Genomic DNA, 6,000 nt, shown 5'->3' with positions numbered 1-6,000 from the left:
TGTCCTGCAGTTTTTAGATGTGCCACAGGTACAAAACACTGGAATGAAACAACTTCATTACTTCCTTCTTGTGTAGATAAGTTCTCCAGAGCCTTAATGACCTAATTATTCTACTCAGGTGTGGTGCATCTAAAAGTTGCAGGACAGCGGCCCTCGAGAATGAGGTAGTTTTTCCGTATGTATAGAAAACTGCATCGTCATGTGACCAACAGCCGGACATTGTGGGAGGAGGATAATGGCAGCATGAGATATATATATATATATATATATATATATATATATTTTTTTTTTTTTTTTACTTGAATTCAATTGCGTTACATTGCAATTGCAAACTTGTGTCTTTCAACGATAACGGAACAATTTCTTTGCATACATTTTTAGTGGAAAGGCAGCTGCAGGAAAACTGTGAAATCAAAAACCACATCATCAATAAATATAATCTAAAATGATTTTAAGTAGCACAGAATTACAAAGAAAGGTTCTGGATTTGCACTTTAAAGCAATTACATGAGATTAACACAAATTATGATTAAAAAGTTTATCATTCTTGTGCCAACAAGTTGTTTTTTCTCCATGTTTGCATGGCAAGACAATGAAGATAACTTTACCTTCTATCTTTTTACCAACAAAGTAGCACTAAAATCAATAAATCAATACATTTCTCATTGAAGTGAAAGGAAGGAGTTGTATTTAGTATTTTCTTGTTTTAGTGTTGCATATGAATCCCTGTATTTAGAAACCTGCTTGCTGTTGCCTGGTGATGACTGAAGATCACATTCAGCTTGTTTTTTACATTCAGGATCCTAAAAATCAATGCTGACATAGTTTTCTGCTTGGTGCTTTTTTCCCTCTGCAGTGTAAAGTGACTGCAGATCTTTTTTGGCTTTATGGATATTATTTCAGTAAGTTAGGAATACATTTCTCATCGAAGTGAAAATAAATATGGCATTTTTAGACTGCATCAACAGGAGAAATACCTTATTATTTAGAAAATTGACCAATATAAATCATGTTTATCCTCACCCTGATCTCTACATGACTACAAAACCTCACAATATATTTTAAAAAGAGCTTAAAAAAAGGCAACATTGTTGATGTTTATGTATAGGTAAATGCTTTCTAAAAAACTGAATGAGTCCAATAAATTTACATTTAAACAGTTTATCTTTACAGAAGAGCTTAATTTGAAAATAAAATGCTCTTTGACAGATACAAATGCTTCTCTGTGCAGTTAATTTGTTTTTTAATCACTTGTTGGCTTATTAAAGTGATTTATCAACAGGCTATTGACCTGACATATTGATTGGCGTTTAGTGCGGACTTCACCGACGAAGAGGAGGGAAATCTGCCTCACTTGATAGAGTAACAAAGAATAAGGAAATGCCATTAAGGCCTTAAAGGGGTAGTATTATTTAAAATAGACTTTTTGGGCTTTATTTTATGCTATTATGTTATGCTGGTAAGGATGATTTTAAAGGATTTATAGAGGAGTGACATTGTGATTACTTCCTGAAGGCAGCATGTCGGAGCAGGAGTTTCTTAAAGAGACAGAGGCCCAATTTCAAGGCACTAAATTACAAAGTCAAATTCCTTTTAAGTCTTATTTCATATATATATCATTTTTATAAAATAATTACTTGACTGTGTTATAAAATGGCAGTATGTGTCTAGTAAATACATTTCAACCAAACTAGTGGTGTCCAACCGTTTTGCCACATGGGAAAAAAATACAAACTCTGCAGTCCACAAGCGTTTATAAAAAAAATAAAATAAAATGTTTTAATCTGGTCAAAAATATGTATAAAGACGTCAAACTTTATGAAAGAAACGAAGAAATCAAATCATTTTTGGAAAATTAATTAGTAAATGACTATACATTTAAAACACAGAATGGAAAAATTAAACAAATTAAAAACATTTGATATATTTAACCAAACTAAATTTGCCAATTTAGTAGATCAATGTTGAATAAAACAAATAGTTATAATGTGTTTAAAAAGTATTTGTGTGTTTACCTCAATGCTGGCGTTTCCTCGCTTTACGACATCATCATTTCAAGTTTCCAGCCTTTAGAGCTTCTCTTCTGTTTGGTGCTGCGGGTGAAACAATCCTGGGTAAACAGACAAACTTCTTTCCTCCACGGTTACAACTCCAAAAATTACAGTTTGCTGAAGTTTGAGCTTCTGAAAGGAATCTAATGGGATAATCCTTCATGTCCTGTTTCTGCAGTACTTCCTGTTTGTCCTCCCAGTTACTCAGTCAAGTATGTCCAATTCATACTTTATCCATTAAATGCCTGAACTGTAGAATATATGCCTCTAAATATTAGTTTGACACAACTCAATAAACTTACATCTGGTCAGTTATTGGATTCTGTTCATGTTTCCACACATTTTTACAAAATCTATTTCAAGCAAGGCAGTAATTTCTGCAGGTTGCTCGTCTCTGGATGGAGAAGCCAATCCAGCAGGTAACTTAAATATTTCTAATGGGACCATAGACATGTAATTCACATCAAATGTCCACAACTACTCGGATAATCCAAAGAAATTAAAGAAAATTACTCCACAAATTAGGTTGTGGTAAAATTATGTCAAAGTTCAAACATGAATCAAACTGAGAATCTGTTGCAAGACCCAAAAATGGTTGTTCTCAGTTGAACTGAGTTTTCAAAGAACAGTGAGCAGAAATGTCAGCCTGTATGTGAAAAGCTACTGTAGATTTGTATCTTTAATTGCAGCAATTTGACTTAAATACTTGATCAGTCAAGGTGTCAATGCCACATCGACACTAAGTGCTTGTCTAAGGCTTGAAGCGCTCGCCTGATCATATTAGATGAGCATTTAATCCATCACATGGCAGATGGGAACAAATGTGAGCAGCCTCCTCCGGTCCACAGATTGGTCCAGTGACTCATCCTTTCATGTTCATTATCATACAAAGAAATCCTGCAACACAGCACTACTGTGTATGAGCACAGAGAGAACATGTGACAGCACAAGACGGTTAGCAGGCTGAATTTTAACGTCATCACAGGCAGGAGGAGCGAAGTGGAAACATTAAATATCCTTTTTATCGGTTATTTATGTAGAAAATTCAACTGGAATCAAACACACATCTAAAATGCACAGGTTGGATTATTCAGTCAATTATTTTTATTCTTGTCAGTCATGTGTTAATAATTAAAAATACTAAAATTCATATCTTGCACGTTTTAGCACTTTCATTTGGGTCTTAGCTGCTTCTAAAAAAAAAGCCGAAGCTCTTAAAAAAACCTCAGTTTTTTTTGGCAGTAAGTTTGTGTTTTTTGGTATCTGGAAGTATAGTCGTTTCAAAAACCTCCGGAATGTAACGTCACAAATTAGCAGGCGCTACCCGTTACCTAGCAACCTCAGCTATGCCCAGCATGTTGCCTAGCAACTGAAGCAGAGCTCCAGAATGTTTGAGCAGCTGGTTTTCAAATTCAAAATTCAAATTCAAAAATTCTTTCTTCATCCTAAAGGGGAATTAAATGCTGTTGTAGAGAGTTACTGAAGCTGGTGATGGCTGTTGGCAGGAAAGATTTCCTATTATCGCTGTAGGCGCTGCACAGAGGCTGCTGGAAATGATGAATATTTTGTCGTCGACTTAACATCCAGAAACCATCCGCTGCATTCTTATTGGTCGTGCAGAGGGTTCTATTTTTACTTTTCAAAGATGTTACGGTTGTATAATTTGGCATCTGTTTTCAGCCATTTTCATGTGCGAGTGTTAAACGTTGAGTTGGGAGGCGAGGCCAGCAGCAACTCATTAGGATGTAAAGTGACAAAAAGCTCATTCTGAAAGGAGCTCAACATAGGCTGAGCTGATCAAACTAAAATCTCATTATCTGAGAATAATTTTGTGTAAAAAAAAATGTAACGAACATGTTTTGTACAGCCAATAGACCTATCCTAACCTGTTCAAGCTAGACAGAGATTTAAAGAGGAGCAACAGAAACAAATGAGGTTGAGCAGTAGCATAATCCAGATCATTTTACTGTGGTATATCATTTCTGTTCCTTGGAAATTTAGCTGTTCATGTGTCATTACTGTCATACAGCAACAGTTTACAGTCAGAGGCTTCTTCAGAATTGTTGTAAGACTGACTGCTACTGGAAATCCCTCCTGCCAACAGCATCACCATCTGAAACAACTCTATGAAGATCCTTGGATGATATGAGTTATGACAACCTTTAATCTCACTTTGGGATAACTGACGTATTTCTGTACTGAATTGGAAAGAGTGACAACGCAGGCGAGTTGCGCTGAAAGATGAAACTCTTAGTGAGGCTAATTTTAAATCAGTTTCAGCTATAGATGTATTAAATATCAAAGATTTCTTGCACAGACACTCATGTAATGGTTCCATCATGATACACAGCGTTCTACCCCAGGCTCCACGCACACACACACACGCCCACCCACTCGCTGCTATTTATAGCCCTGTGGGTAGAAAATGGGGTAGAATTGATATATGTGCTCTGCACAGCTGGGTGGGGTGTTGTGCTGGTAGCCAGAGTTAAAAGCTCTTGTTTTACTACGATTAAGGAAATTGGACAGTCTAAAAAGACAGATTCAGCATTAATCTTTTCCATTGCAGCTACACTTTAAAACCTAACAATATCAAGCATAGATTTTAATAATTTAAGCCTATCCTTAAGTAGCACTGACCACACAAATTGCTTCTTTGAAGGCTAATGACACACAATCCTGGAGGGTATGACTCTCTGAAATTACATTTTTAAAGACAAACATTACCATAACCCATTTACTCTTTCCACCTCTGCAGATCCTGAAAGTGGAAAGTCATGCTTCGTTTGATTTATTTACTAAAAATTTAGAAGTTTTCTTTAAGGAGGGTCTGCATCAGCTTCAGTTATTTTGCTAAGAGGAATGTGGAAGCTATTTTCAGTCTCTAGCTCTAGTTTGAGTTGGTGTCTATCATAATTTCAAAATAAAATGAATTATTTTTTGGGGTTCTAATCTGACAAAAGTGAAACAGTTTAAGGGGTATGAATATTTCAGTTAGATTCAGCCATTTTGCTAAGATGAACATGGAAACTATTTTCAGTTTCTAGCATTCCTCAACTTTTGACTCATCGTTTCTTGTCATTTCACAGAAGTCTGTAAACATTTTTTTCTGGTCTACTAGCTTTATTATGCTATCAATTTATAAACATATTGAATTCATCATGACAAAACAGCAAGAATTTCTGAAGTTGGGGGAAAAGCAATCAGTGAATGATGTCCATGAACAGAAACATTACTTTTTTTTCTCTAAATGTGACCAATTTCAAAAACTGACTTGCTTTATGACAGGTTCTCTGTGTGCAAACAGGAAGCTTAAAGGTGGGACATGAAATATTTGTAATTCATGATGTAGCTTAAATGCAAAAATCTGACTTTTGTCATGAATTTTTCATTTAAAAAATTGTTTTCTTCACATCATTTGATTAAAACTACTAATTTCAGATGTTGATATCAAACAATCCGACTTGTTCCCATTTTCTGCTTTGCTGAACCTTTAAGGTTTATAAATCTTCTAGAGCAGAACCCAGACACCCTATATCTGGGCTCGGCTATATCTTGTTCTTCCGGTCGGTAGATCTCATGGTCGCTGCTATTTAACGGCCATTTTCTACTGAGCCCAAACTGCAACATCCAGCTAAATCTCACACAACAAACTCTTTCTGCAGGAGACGTAAAAGGCTGTCTCTGTTCTGCTTTTCCGAACAGAACCTTTTGACACGTCGTTTCCAGGAATAATCATCACGTCTTCATCTGAACCTTAAGCTAACCTTCCCTTTACTGACGCCTTTTAGAGGCTTCGCTCCACCGGAAGCGACGGTTAGTCCAACCAACAAACCGCAGCATGAATCGAGTTTCATCAAAGATCACCGACCCAAATGCGGGCAGCCCGGCGTGGTTCGTGATGTAGCGCTGCCTCTAGGCTGTCTGTGTAGGTCAGGTGGGCGTTTAC

This window comes from Xiphophorus maculatus, chromosome 3 (assembly GCF_002775205.1).
Source record: "Xiphophorus maculatus strain JP 163 A chromosome 3, X_maculatus-5.0-male, whole genome shotgun sequence".
NCBI classification, from domain to species: domain Eukaryota; kingdom Metazoa; phylum Chordata; class Actinopteri; order Cyprinodontiformes; family Poeciliidae; genus Xiphophorus; species Xiphophorus maculatus.
Note: the sequence above shows the minus strand (reverse complement) of the source record.